Source organism: Phoca vitulina, unplaced genomic scaffold (assembly GCF_004348235.1).
Source record: "Phoca vitulina isolate PV1807 unplaced genomic scaffold, GSC_HSeal_1.0 scaffold2, whole genome shotgun sequence".
NCBI lineage: Eukaryota > Metazoa > Chordata > Mammalia > Carnivora > Phocidae > Phoca > Phoca vitulina.
In genome coordinates, this window is record NW_022589705.1 from 31,108,621 (window position 1) to 31,124,190 (window position 15,570).

Genomic DNA, 15,570 nt, shown 5'->3' on the forward strand with positions numbered 1-15,570 from the left:
GCCCCAGTATGTGGGCAAACGGAGGTGAGGCTACATCTGGAACAACAGTGGTGGGAATCAGGATGTGAGCAGTGATAATGAGGCGGGCAGGAGGACCTGGTGATTGACCAGATGGGCCATAGGGCGCCCTCTGTGCTGGAAGCCACAAATCTGGACTGACTCAAATTTTCTGTTAGTGGTCATAGCCATCTACAACCCCCCAACAGAAATTAGGGTGAGCCTTTCACTCAAATTAATTTGAAGGCAGAAAGGTGAATTTAGCCCAATATTAGAATATTTTGATAGCATTAAATGGGATATTTTCAAAATAGATTGTCCTTTTTGGGGGGGAGGATATTTGTCCATGTTAATCTATTCAATAATTATATCTAACCCTAGAGAGATAATTCTAACACTTCCAACAGAGAATGAAGGGAGGCTAACTCATGGTCTCCATCAGCATTCCCCTTTTCTTTTTCAAAGCAGTTCACAAATATCAGCTTCACACTTTACATTTTTACCATGGCTCCAGCAAATATAGGGAATATAGGGAAGACGGTAATTGTCACAGTCAATGTAAATCTGTGATGTCGAGTCGGTTTTGCTGGTGGCCTAAATCTTCTATTTAATTGTCTGTTGACATTTTTCTGTGCATATGTTCATGTAAATACCGGTATCTGTTTTCATGACTCTTCAGAACTTGGAGAAGGAAATTCTGCTCCAGCCACCTTAATCTACTACTCCTCCCTGCAGTCTGCTGACAAGGCCCCTTCTTTGTGACTCATCATAGTCCAGTTTCCTATTTGAATTGCTCCTTCTTAGAAATTTCTGGGGGCGCCTGGGTGGCTGTCGGTTAAGTATCTCACTCTTGGTTTCGGCTCAGGTCATGATCTCAGGGTCGTGAGATCAAGCCCTGCATCAGTCCTTCCTGGGCATAGAGCCTGCTTAAGAGTCTCTCTCTCCCTCTCCCTTTGCCCCTCCCCCACACCACTCTTGTGCACATGCACGTTCTCTCACAAAACGAAAAGAAAAGAAATTTCTGAACCTCTCCTTCAGAATCTGTCTCAAAATTAAATTTCTCTACAAAATGTAACCACTATTCCAATTCTTTGTTTCTTGACATTATGGACTGTATTAAATTTGTATACATGTTTTTGCTTAAGTCTTCTTAAATATTTTCATACGTATTTTGGGCATTTTCAAACCATATCATCCTTAACTGTTCCATTGTTCAATAGGTGTTAACCTTAACTGATGGACAGAAAGTGGAAATACATTTTCATCTGTCTGCCCTAATTTTATGTTTACCTCTAAAACTTTAGATTATTTTTCTAGAACCCAAAATACATGTACCATCAGGACAGCATCCCTATTTTCTGACTTCTCCATGCATTCTTTAAAAAACTTTTAAACATTTTATATACACAGAAAAGTACAGACTGTAACAAGCCAGAACCTTAAAAGGCAAATATCCTGGGGTGCCTAGCTGGCTCAGTCAGTGGAGCGTGCAACTCTTGATCTTGAGGTTGTAAGTTCAAGCACCGCGCTGGGCATAGAGATTACTTAAAAAAAAAAAAAGGCAAATATCCTGTCACATATATGTCTCAGATGTTTTCTTTTTGTTAGAAAGAAAGTATTACAGATATAGTTGGTATCCCTTTTGTAAACTTCTTTTGGTATCCATCCGTTTTTCCCCTATATAAGTACAATTAACAATTGTTTATCTTTTTTCCTTCTTCTTTAAAAGAGTGGCTATATTGTACACATTTTTCTATAGCTGATTATTCTCAAATATATCTTTTGAACATCTTTCTATATCAGTAATATGGTTCTGTCTCCTATTTTTTTAGTGGCTACATAACAGTGGTGGTGACAGCTAACATTTGCTGAGTGATTTCTATGTGCCAAGAGTCTGTCTCATCTGTAGTTTACAAGAACCATGGGTGGAAGAAACTCCATTTTGGAGATGAGGAATCTGAGGCTTAGAGAGAAGTGATAGGTAAAATAATGGCCCCCAAAGATGTCTAAATCCCTGGAACCAAAAATGTGTTACCTTACATGGCAAAATGGACTTTGCAAATGTGATTAAGGGTAAGACCTTGAGATGGGGAGGTCCATCTGGACTGTCGGGTGGGCGCAGTTAAATTCCTTGCGTCCCTAACAGTGGAACCTTTCTCGGTTGAGTTAGAGAGAGATGTGATGACAGTAGGAGGGGCGTTAGAGAGATGGCAGCATGAAGATTCCATGCTCTGTTGCTGTTTTTGAGATGTAGGCATCTATATGCAAAGACCAGCAAGAAGAGTCTAGGAGCTAAGGGCAGGCCTCAGCTAACGGCAAGCAAGGAAACAGAGACCTCAGTCCTACAACCACGTGGGTGGGACTGAATTTTGCCAATACCTGCATGAGCAAGGAAAGGGATTCCCTCCTAGACTCTATAAGAAGGACACCAGCACTACCAACACATCAGTTTTAGCCCAGTGAGACCCATACCGGAATTCTGACCTATCAAACTATAAGATAATAAATTTGTGTTGTTTTACACCTCTAAAATTGTGGCAATTTATTATGGCAGCAATAGAAGATAAATACAAAAGGCCACAACTAATAAGTTGTGGTGAAATGGGAACTCAACTCAGGTGGTCTGACTCCAGGGTGTGCGTATAGCCAAACCATTATTAATTTAACCAGTCCATATTAATGGGCATTTAGATTGCTTTCAGTTTACAGTATGTTAGACAATGGGATAGTAGATATCCTCATATCTAAGTAAGCTCTACTCCTAACGTGGGACTTGAACTCATGACCCTGAGATCAAGAGTCATATGCTCTACTGACTGAGCCAGCTGGGTACCCCAATTTTCTCATATCTATATTTTCAAACACTTTAGTTAGAATTTCTGTAGGAAGACTTCCTAAATGTGAAATTATTGGGTCAAAAGATAATCATATTAAATATTTTTATAAATTCTGCCTAATTGCCTTGCAGAATGTTCCCAGTGCAGCTCTTATACAAGAACTGAAATTAGCAGGAAAAGAGTGAACAAAAAATACGAAAGGATCTGGCTCATCAGTGACCATTTCAGCAAAGCAAAGAACTGAAGTGACCACATAACTGAAAGTGTCTTTCTCCTTCATTTTAAGCAGAGAACCTATAGATATCTCTTCCAGAAGAGTCCCTCTGGCTCTTTCTTCTTTATGTGCATTGTGGATAAATTCATTTTGTGCTTTTATTTCTGGGTCTTGCTTTGGCCTTTGAGGCAATAAAGTCTGACAAAAATAAATAGCCTTTTTAGTAGGTATCTCTTGGGCTACTGATCTATTTTAAAATGCTCTATTACTTCAACTGAGACTAGATTTTTCCCTTGTGCATAATTAGATACTTGAAAATAGTAATAGCGTTTCATTAATTTTTGACTGACAGGCTTCCCAGCAGGGTCCTGGAAGCCAACTTCTGGGAAAAAATTACTGATTAAAGAAAATTAACACAGCAACCTGTTCAAGTGTGTGGGCCGTGTGACTAGCTGGTGTTTTATGGGAGTCACCGCAGCAGGACCCATCAGGATTTAAAGGTCAGTTCCTTGTGTGACTCTACATGAGAACAAAGCTCTTCACACTGTTCACATTAAGAGATCCTAGGCTCTGAAAAACAAGAAGTCTTTCTCGCTGAAGATGACTTTTATTTTCTTTGGGCATCTTAATTCCATTCTTTGATCTGGAAAGTGGTCTCTGTCACTCTTGGCTTGTACCAATGCTTTTGTTGAGCTTACAGACATGATAGCACCTTTTCTTTTTTTCCCAGGCTTTTTCTTTTGTCTCAGAACTCTGCTGCCTTGGAGATTTTGGTTTTCTCCTTAGGCTGTGATTTTTTATCTTCAAAGTTGTGAAACTTGACTCAATTGTTGATGCTTGTTTTTTGCCCTGGTGCTCAACTGCTCGATCCCAAGGCATTGTAATAAACATCCTCTTGGCTGTGAAATGGAAACATGTCTAACAATGATGTTCGTTTGTTTACTTATTTATTTTTGCTTCATTTTTGCCTAGGAAACCAGAATGGAAATTTTGAATTCTGATAGATGTTAGGGAATGCTAATGAATAATAGCATCTCTTATTAACACTTACCATGTGCCTAACACTACCGATTTTTTGGTAAATGGGTTCAAGTCCTCAAGGGCCATTCTGTGAGGTAGGTGCTATTATTATCCCCATTCCACTATTGAGGAAATTGAGGCTTTAAGCAGTTAGACAACCTGCTCAAAGCTATAGAGTAGTGAATGATAAAGCTGAGGTTCAAACACAGGCTTGTTTGACCAGTCTGGATTCTTAACCACTATCCAGAATGTTCTTTGGCATTTCAAATCATTCGTAAGCAATACTTCCAAGAATGTTTTAAAACAGAAAAAATTAAACCAGAGTAAAGAGCTACTTACTTTGTGGTGAAGTAAAAAGAACACTGGGATAGGAGTCAAAAGGCTGTGTCCTTACTAGCTGAGCTGGTCCCCAGGCAAGTCATCAAGTCAGTCACCAGCTCCTCCTTTCACCTTTGTTTTTCCCATCTGTAAAAGTGCCAATCTTCCAGCATCCTTAAAAAACAAACAAACAAACAAAAAAAGCAAACCTTGACTTCCTCTTTACTTTTCCCTATTCTAAGATAGATGAAACCTGCCGCTCCCATATCATTTGTGAGAGTTAAGGCTGGTATCAGATGAGTCAGTTGGCACAGAGCTACTTGTCCTGAAAGAGAAGGAAAAAGCAATGATTAAATGCCACCCCCCCACTCTGGCAGAGAGCGAAGCTAAGCATAATGACTCAAGTTCAAAGCCTAGAAAATCTTGGCGGAAACAGGGTGGATATATTCTTCTGTCTCCAATTTTCTCTGTATATTCATCGTTGACAATAGAAATGTGGATGAATGTGTGGTTCATCATGTAATTATCATCTCAAACTTGCTCAAGCTGTTGTGGAGTAATAATGCTACCAAACTGTCCTTGGCCAGTCAGAAATGAGACCTAGCCATAGAGAAGACTTGCTGACTTTCTCAAGCATGTATCTTTATTCCATCACATAGCTTTTTTCTGTCCTATATGTTCTGGACTGAATTGTGTCCTCTTAAAATTAATATTTTGATGTCCTAATCCCCAGTACCTCAGAATGTGACTATATTGGGAAATAGGGCCTTTAAAGAGGTAATTAAGGTAAAATGAGGTCATATGGGCTCTACTCCAATGTGACCAGTGTCCTCATAAGAAGAGATTAGGACACACAAACACAGATGAAAGAATGAACAACCATGCAACCATGTGAGGGTACAGGGAGAAAGTGGCCATCAGCAAGCCAAGGAGAGAGGACTCAGAAGAAAACAAACCTGTTAACACCTTGCTCTTGGACTACTAGCCTCCAGACCATGAGAAAATAAATTTCTGTTGTTTAAGCACCCAATCTCAATCTCCGGTATTTTGTTATGGCAGCCCTAGCAAACTAATATAGCATATTTTAAATCTAGGGTTGTTTTAAGGTTTCTCCTTTACGTCTCAGAATTTCCTTACCTTTATACATTTCTTTTCTCCTCTGCTTGAGCTTGATTTTATTGCCCTAATAAGTTGTACTTAGGTATCAAGCTTCATCCAGTTCACAGATGCTTGAAGAATACCCAGTGTTAGATTAATATTGACTGATACTTTGTGTTCTGGGGTTATTTTTTAAAGATTTATTTATTTATTTGAGAGAGGGTGCACTCAAGTAGGGGAGGGGCAGAGGGAGAGGAGAGAGAGAATCCCAACCAGACTCTGCGTTGAGTGTGGATCCCAACACGGGGCTTGATCCCACAACCCATGAGCTCATGACCTGAGCTGAAACCACGAGTCAGACGCTTAACCGACTGAGCCATCCAGGTGCCCCTTGACCAATACTTTGAATATAGCTTAAATTTCTACACCTATGTAAAATCCTTATCACTGACTTACCTGTGTGTGTCAGTTCTTAAATAGATTATTTAATTTTACAACTAGTATAATAAAACACTGAACTATATACAACTGATTTCTCATCCCTCACCCATACCCCAGGAATTTTTCTATTTTTTCTTACTTCCTATCTTGATAATATGGCAGCAGCAGTGCCATCCATCCAGACTCAGATTCTCAGTCTAAGAACTTAGGGAGTCCTTCTTGTTTCTTTTTCTTGCCTCACACATCCAACTCCTTATCCACTTCTGTTCATTTGTACTTTAAAACATCTAATAGGAAAATGCTTGTAATATTATAGTTTAAATTTGAACTTAAAATTTTATATTTCATAAACTATAAAAATATAGTTTAATATTTGAATTTAAAATTTGAATTTAAAATATCAATATGGACTTATGAATTAAAGATACATATGTATGTGTATCTATCTATCCATCCTAGCTCTGTCTACTAAAAGAATATAGAAGCAATGACATCCCTTGAGCAATAAACACATCTAGAATCCACATTTTGGTTTCTACTCATCATTACATACTAAAAAAAATAATGATCTTTGGAGAAATAGCTGATTCTAATTGTTCAGCAGGGAAATTACAAGGTGGAGCTTAGGATATCTTGTTATGCCTAAAACCGGGAAGTGCTCAGTGATTTATAGGGGCATGTTAAAAGGACCTAAGAGCTAGTTTTAAAGGGCTTCCACTAGACAGATTTGGACAATTTGAAGCAAATTGATTGCAAAATGTTTAATATTTAAAAATCTATGAGTCTGAGTCTGTGGTGATACCCAAAAAAAGTAATGGAAAGAAGAAACAAAATCATTTGCATCATTAAAGGTAACAAATCCTTACTCTGAAATTGATAGTAAAAGGGAAAGAACTAAATATTTACCTGGCCTTCTTAGGAAGAACTGTATATCATCCTAGTTGATGAGAGAAAACTCATATTTAGAAAACAAGGCCAAAGAAGGAGTGATGATATTTGAAAGTCACTATTTTGCAACCCCCAATGAAATAATTGATTCAAGCAAGATCATCACTGGTGAGAGAGTATTGCAGAACAGGATATTCACACAGTGACAAAGTGTCATCACACAGGTGATTTACCAGTTGCAAAGGAACAATCTGGTAGTCACTACTTTGACTATACCAGTTATATGGGATAACCTTGAATTGTGTCCTTCTGACATGATGTGGATGAAATTCACAAAATCATTTATGAACTATTCTTGCCAAAAGTGTTAAATTGAATCTAATTAAGCCTTTAGACCTAACCTTAAATATATAGGAATTACAGGGAATCACAGAACAACCAAATTACAGGGAAACCCACAGAGGAATCCCTAACGTGAGATACTCTATAAGACAACTTTTTTGGATTCTTCCAAAAGTCATTATCATCAGAGGAAAAAGAGTAGGAAGAACTATTCTAGATTAAAAGAGACTAAGGAGACATAACAACAAAATACAATATATGAATCTTGATTCACCCTTGGCTTGATAAAAACAGCTAAACATTTTGGGGACAACTGGAGAAAATTTCCATATGAGCTATATGTTAAAGGACATATTATGTGGTATTAAGAAACTAATATTAATTTTCTTAGATGTGATAATGACATTGTGGTGATATATAAGAAAATTCTTATTTTTAGGAGATGCATATTTGAGTGTTAATATTTAGGTGTGAAGTGTCACGACATCTACAACTTTCTTTCAAAATACACACACATGTATATGTGTGCATGTATAAAAATAAAGCAAATATGTCAAAATGATAACAGTTGTTGAGTTGAGGTTGAATCTGGGTAGAGGTTGGTATTTATTGTACTATTCTTTCAATTTTTGTAGATGTTTAAACATTTTTATTTCAATAATTTGAGGGGTTCCTGGGTGGCTCAGTCAGTTAAGCATCTGACTCTTGGTTTCAGCTCAGGTCATGATCTCAGGGTAGTGAGATCAAGCCCCGTGTCAGACTCCACACTGAGCATGGACCCTGCTTAGGATTCTCTCTCTCTCTCTCTCTCTCCCTCTGCCCCTCCCCCGCAGCCCCCCCCACACACTTATGTGTGCTCTCTTTCTCTCTCTTAAAGAAAAACCAACAAAACCAATTTAGGAACATTTTTATGTCTCTACTCCTTTTATGCCTCTGCCCCTTGCCTCCATCCTCATCACCACTCTTCTACTACAAGTCCTTATCTCTTTCCTGAACTATTGTGGTGGCTTCCTAAGTAGTTTCCATATTCAGTCTAAATGCCCCGCAAGCCGTCTGCCAAAGGCCACCTCCTAAAAATCAGCTCTTACCATTTTCCTACCCTGCTTTACTCTCCCCCTCACCCACATGGTAAAATCTGAAAACGCTTGGCAAGCAAGGCTCCAAACTTGTCACACCACATTCTCTTTCAAAGCTTTCTCCTGTCACCTCATCACCTGTTCTCTGCCAGGGTTCACAACCGCAAATGCCCATGGGGAAGGCTGGGAATAAAACAATAGAGGGTGTGGGGTCTGGGATGGGCTGGGGAGAAGGATCTCCCTCTAAAGGGGTGTAGCTATTACTCAAGATCAGTTGAAAGTGGGCCCAGTGTTGCTAAATCTTTGCATTTCCCTTTTTTTTTTTTTTTTTAAGATTTTATTTATTTGAGAGAGAGAGAATGAGCAGGGGGAGTAACAGAGGGGCAGAGAGAAGCAGACTCCCCACTGGGCAGGGAGCCCGATGCAGGACTCAATCCCAGGACCCTGAGATCATGACATTAGCCAAAGGCAGACCCTCAACCAAAGGAGCCACCCACATGCCCCTATACCTTTGCATTTCCAGTAAGTCAAAAATAAAGGTTTGTATACAAATTCTCCCCATTTTAAACACTGACAAGTAATTTAAAAAAAAAAAACACTCTGCAGACTGAAAAAAAAAATTGTGGGCTGAAGTGTGTGACTCCTCCATGACTGAATGCTTGCTTTTTCATACTGACCTTTGTGTCATTCTTCCAGTATTCCAGAACTTGCTCCATCCTTCTCTCTTGAAATCCTGTGAAACCTCCAAAACCTAGCAAGCAAGGCCCTTCACCTTCCCTCAGTCCCCCGTGCAGAGCCAGCACTCCCTCTGTAGAGTGCCTGACCATTTGTACAAACCTCCATTCTAGGACTTGTAATGGAATTACATATTTGGTCGTCTGTCTTCTCCCGCTGGGTTCTGAACTCCCATGATTAAGAGCCACATTTTACTTATTGTCTCCCCAGTGCTGCTCATGGAGTCTGATGTATTTCAGCATTTGATGAGCATCTGTTGATTGAGTTGCAGCCTGTTAAAAGTAATGCTGCAGAAGAATTTAGGACATGGCTTCTATGGCACCCCGTTGGAATTGTACTTAAGAATGTCTATGAGTCGGGGCACCTGGGTGGCTCAGTCAGTCAAGAGTCTGCCTTCAGCTCAGGTCATGATTCTGGGGTGCTGGGATCAAGCCCTGCATCAGGCTTCCTGCTCAGTGGGGAGCCTGCTTCTCCCTCTCCCTCTGCCTGCCGCTCCCCCTGCTTGTGCTCTCTCTCCCTCTGTCAAATAAATAAATAAAATATTAAAAAAAAAGATTGTCTATGATATCAATAAAAGAAAAATTATTATTATATTCCAAGTAAGGTTGTCTTCTGGGATCATTTGTCTATTGTAGGAAGTCAAGTAAATATGTTTAGTTTTTAAGAAATAATTCTGAAAAACAGGATTCTTTCTGACCTTTTAACCCAAGAGAATGATAATTGGGTTTTGTTTCAAGGATTGCCTTTCTAGGGCAACAATGGCCAAGATCAGGCCAATGATCTAGGCAGCTTTGGTAACCTACAAATAATCTAAACCTGCTTGAATTCTTATAAACAGAACTGAGTGTCAGGGTGTGTGCTGAATCAAGTCACCTCCTCTCCTTGGGACATCAATTTTTATCAGTGCCCTACACACCCAATTCTCTCCTTTTTGTCTGTTTCATGCCTTTCTTTCCTGCAATGCTTTCTTTTATTTAGCATTCCTTTCAAAATCTAGCTGAAAACTTAACTTCTTCCAAGGAGTCTCTGATAAATGCCACTGGTCTTGATTCTTCCTTTATTTTATATAGTGTGTTTATTCTTTATGTTGGGTATGGCCTATTCCAGTGTAGGCTATATAATTAGAATAATTATACTATTAAGAATAAGATAGTAATAGTCATTTGAAGGCCATTGTTAAAGGTAACAGCTTCCCAGACTCCTCCCTGGAGATTCTGACTTGGGCCTGGCATGAAGTGGGGGATGGGTACAGGTATTTTTATCTGTAAAAACAGTCACAGATAATTCTTGTTATCAGGCAACTTTGGAAAACATTAGCCTCATCTTTATAAGCTTGGATTTGGGGTCAGACTGATTAGGATTTTAGGCAGGGCTCTAATTCTTGTAGCTCTGTGTAACATTAGGCAAGTTACCGTGTCCAATAGCCATGTTTTTTTAATCCAGAAAATGGGGATGATAATCACTATTATAGTCCTAGTCTGGAGGAATCAAATGATTCATGTAGACATTAGCACAGTGCCTGGAACATTCTAAGTGCTCAGTAAATGTTGACAATTATGGTTATATTTGCTTGGTTGTGTAAGTATGATTCGAGGTTTGGATGATGATTTCTTTGGTTCTTCTGTAACACTGTGGTGATTTAGGGTAGGGTGACCCGGAAGATTTTACTCTAGCCAGAGATTATTGTCAAGAGCCTACTAACCTCTGCCAATTTTTTATTGCCCCAACAAGGTATCATCCTTTGTTCTCTTTTAATTTTATGTGTCAGCTCCATTAAATTATAGAAAGGTCTTTGAGGCCATTGACCTTGTCATCTACTTTTGTCACATAGTAGATCCAGTATCCTGCATGATGGGCTATCAGCAGAGAGCACTGTCTAATAGAATACACATTTATTTCATGGCATTATAGAACCATCATTTCTTACTTAGGTTACGATAGTTCCTAGCGTGTCTTGGGCTCTTCTATTCCTGCTACCTTCCAATCAGTCCTCACACAGCACCAAAATGATCTTTTCACAATGTGATCACAGAATGTCATTCCCTTTTGAAATTTCCCAGCATTTCCCACTGTATTTAGAATAAAATACAAACTCCTTACCATAGCTTTGAAAGTGCTACCTGACCTGGGCTGGATTGTCTGTCTGACCTCATTTCCTGTCATTCACTATGTAAGTCATTACATTCCTATAAATTTGCTGTCCCATGCCTGGACTGTCTTTTCCCTAGATCTTCATGTCATTCAGCCCAGATGTCACTTTCTCAGAGACCTTCCTTCACCTCCCTATCCAATATTTTCTCCTCTCATTAGTTTCTATCCATTTATCTTGCTTTATTTTCTCCAGATTATTTCCACTATCTGATATTGTATTTATTAGTAACTGGTATTATTTGTTTATTCTAAACTCCATGAGATCGGGTATCTTGTCTATCTTATATTTTTGCACTGGGAACAGAACCTGGTACATTTCATGTTCTCGGTAGATATTTGTCAAATCGATTGATGAAATTTACAGACAGACTAATGAACATTTATAGAGTTCAGTAGATTTCAACTTTTTACAACAGAGGACTCTTATCAAAACATAATATTTGGCTTTAAATCATTCATTTGTGTGTTTGTTTAGTTCTTTTTGCTTCTCGCTTGACAAGCAAATAGGATTCTGTACACATAACAAGTTCTTAGCAAATACTTAGCAATTTAGTGAATCTTTGTTCAGCAAGAGCTACCACCAGGGGGAAATCCATCCTCTGACCAGTAGCTGTAGATGGTGAGAAAATCTGGCTGGAGGAGGAACAGACCCGAGCTCAGGGGACAAGGGCAGGCAGGGGGCAGCTCCTTGGGGGCTTCTCCACAGCTATGCAGAGAGAGGCAGTAGGAAGCAGGAGAGGCAGGGCCATCATTTGGAGCACGCGGAGGAGAAGCAGCAAGACATGCTGCCAGCCCGGGCTGTGGTGAAAAGCTGCCTGGCCTGGAGCAGCCCTGGGCCAGTGGCTGCAGCACTGAACACAAGATGGCAGTGGGGCCGGTGGGAGCAATGGTGGTACCCAAAGAACAACATCTCAGAGAGGTACCGACGTGTAAAGCCGCCTCCCGCCGGGGCTAAGCCATGAGGGATCGGGAAGGAGGCAACGAACGAGTGCAGTGCCAAGCAAGTGGCAGTGAAGAGGGCATTTGACTCCTCACTCTCTCCCAGGTGACAGGAAGGGATTCGGGGACATGGGATTCCAGCAGTTGAGCATGTGTGATCTTGGACAGAACTAGTGGTTTTGTTGTTATTTGGGTTTTATTTATTGATCTTTCAGTATCATCTTCAGGGATTGAACATAACCAGAGATGACAGAGATGTTGGAAATAACAAGCAAGGACTTTAACACAGTTCTTATAAATGTGTTTGAGGATTTATAAGAAAATAAAGGCTCACATGAGTAGAGGAGAGGTCTCACTAGAGAACTGGAAACAATGAAAGAAACCCAATTAGAAATTCTAGAACTGAAAAATATCTGAAATGAAAAAAATCCCTAGATGGGCTTAACAGTAAATTGCATTCTACAGAAGAAAAAAAATAGTGAACTCGAAGATAGGGTAACGTAAACTATGCAAACTGAAGCACACACAGAGAAAAAGGGCTAGAAAAAAATGAACAGAGTCTCATTGACTTGTAGGGTAGTATGAGGTGGCCTGACATTTGTGAATTGGAGTTCCAGAAGAAGAGGAGAGGGTGACTGGGATATATATATATATATATATATGTTGGGTTTTTTTTTCAAGAAAAATAGCTGGAAAAAAATCCAAATTTGATGAAAATTGTTAACCCATGAGTTTTATAAGCTCAACGAACTACAAGCAGGATAAAAATGAAGAAAACCACTTTCAGGTACATCATAGTCAAATATCTGAAAACCAAGGACTGAAGAGAAACATCTTAATAGCAGCCAGAGGGAAAAACCTCATTCTGCACAAGACCTTAGGGGAGCAATCGTCTGACTTCTCTGCAAGCCAGAAGACAACGCAATAACATCTTTAAAGTGCTGAAAGAAATAAAACCTGTTAACCTGGAATTAGAAACCTAGTGAAAAGATCCTTCAAAGATGAAGGGAATAAGAAGAATGAGAGCAAGGGCAAGGACGAAAGAAGGGAGAGAGGAAGAAAGAGAGAAAGAATGAAAAAGAAAAACATGGCCAAATAAACAAAAGCTGAGAGAATTTGTCGATAGTAGACATGTACTTTAAGACATGTTAAAGTCTTCAGGGGTGAAGGAAGTGATACCAGATGGGAACTCAGATCAACATGAAAAATGAAGAGTACGGAAATGGTAGATCTGTGGATCAATAGAAATTTGTTTTTCCTTGCTTGTTATTGAATGAGTGTCACTCTTAATTATGGAGTTAAGTTCTCAGTGGACATTGCAGTTTTCTGGGAATCAGGGAAACTGGGGCCTGGTCCATTTCTGTGACCTTAAATAAGTGCTTTTAATCTCTTACCTTGGTTGGATCATGGGCCAAGTAGAATTCTAATACTTGATATTTTTCTCTTTTTGGTAAGCATTTAATAAATGTTTCCTTTTATCACTGCCAAACACCTCACAAGGGCTATCTACCCATTGTGTCTCAAATTTAGTGTGCATCATATGAATCACCTGGAAAGTATGTGAAGTCCTTTTCAGCCCCTACCTGCTGGGTTGGGTGAAGCAATCCTTCAGGAAAGTCACCTTTGCTGTCCCACTGGCTATTTCCTCAGAATTTCGTCAAAATTCACACTAGAAAAAGAGGAGAGCAGGATGCTTCAAAGAGAGGGTGAATACTGCCAGGTCATGAGGAGGATAAACCCCTTTAAGTCCGTATTTTAAAATCTCATTAAGCTTCACTTTTTATGAAGTATAATTTGAAGAGATAGATTTCTTTTTAGAAAGCAAGTTGTGAGGCACTTGGTGGTTAGTTCACCCAGGGGGATGTTGAAAATTATATTTGAATTGTCAGTAATTCCAGAGCAAAATGCAAATACTAAAGAGCGAGTCTGTAATTGAAATCCCTAGGCAAAGAAAGACCTTTGCTTCCTCCCAAGGTCATCTGGTATTGGAGTAAGGAGGTTTGAAGAAAATGTGTCATTGATGATTTAATAATATTTGACATGAGAGATTGCACTTTTGTAATTTTAATTTTTTTACATAGAAAACGGAAACTGCCTTAAATCTGCTGGTGACATATTTGGGTTAAAATTGCTGTGAACAACATTCCATACACTTCCTAATTCCCTCAACATCCCCGTTAAAATATATGTTTGCATTGTACTTTAAATTTATATTTCCTTTGGACATTCTCATGTTTTGTAAGAATAGAAGGCTTGTCGGAGGCTTCTCTATGATGGGAATAGAAACCCTGTTAATATCTGAATCACGCTGAGCATAAAAAAGAAAATTGGGGCCATCTTCACACTCAGTACCCTTTCCTGGCATAGAATGCTGGCATAGAATGACAGAGTATTGATATAAAAAGGACTGCTTTTTTTTTTTTTTTTTTTTAATTCAAAGTGTTCCTAAGTACCCTAGTCCTTCATCTTTGGAAATATTGTGGCTTTCGGGGTCACTGGCTGTGTGTCACATCCCCATAGAGAGCACACCTCATAGACTGTGGATATTCTTTGCATTCTCGGTGTTGTTCATGGCTGTCTTACCTCATGAGCTGTATGACACCTTTCATTTTAAAAAGGCCCTCATGTTTGTGATGACCGTGTGTCAAGTTATTGGGTCTGTAGCTGGGCTTGCTGCCGTCCACCGGCTTGAGCTCGCGTGAAAGTGGACACAGTTGTCAGTGTCATGATTCAGGTTAAACAAAATTTAAAAACCGGTGGTATCCAAAAAACATCTGGTAGAAGGATTATTTTGTTTGTTTGTTTTGAACTAATGAAGCAGAAATACATGCTGTGAATAATGACCATGAATAGCCTCGGTTTTTCTGTGAGGAGTGTCCTCAATGTTAGCACCTGCAAGAAGACAGCATGTGTCATATTTGTTTTATAATATTAGTGTTTGTACAGAATGATAGCAGGGAGACAAACTGCGTTTTCTTCCTTGCTGGTTATTATTGGTTGATGATACTCCTGTGGGGGCTTATGATACTAGGTGAAACCATGTGAAATTGCTGTTTATGTAGGCAATTTTATATGGCTCTAGGAAACAAGAAGTATTTTAATTAGTTTTCTCTATATCATTGTGCGTCTGCCACAAATATTTTAAGTTAATACATATATTTAAAAATTGAAACTTGAAAGGCAAGATTCGTTTGTTCTCACTCTTGCTGTGTTTTTACTCTTTGTCCTTGCCTTCTTGCTCTCGAGGAAATGAAAATTCTATATACAGAAAATCTGACATTTGTCATTCTGTAGCCCCTTGAGAGGTAAACAAGTAAAAATAAGAATATTACTTACTCAGTTGTGGGTTAAAGTCCTCTTCCGATCCTTCTAACAATAATTTAAACTTGCAGCACTTCCTTTATGAATTTTTATGAATTCTTTTTTCTATAGAGAAGACAATTGCATCATGGGAATATATTACAAGTATTGAAATGTCTTTTCCCTCCCCCTGCTTCCATATTTCTCCATTTGC

The 15,570-nt window shown here is 39.1% G+C and overlaps 1 protein-coding gene and 1 long non-coding RNA gene across 2 annotated transcripts in view; one reads left to right on the top strand and one right to left on the bottom strand.

The window, feature by feature from the left end:
• LOC116626079 overlaps nt 1-15,570 on the top strand; it is a 92,636-nt gene that overhangs the window by 58,107 nt on the left and 18,959 nt on the right. The window lies entirely within an intron of this gene.
• LOC116644893 lies at nt 3,555-15,562 on the bottom strand. Its single transcript, XR_004301843.1, has 3 exons — nt 15,393-15,562; nt 13,640-13,725; nt 3,555-4,560 (listed from the first exon to the last, which is right to left on the bottom strand). It is a non-coding gene; the product is annotated as an uncharacterized LOC116644893 (long non-coding RNA).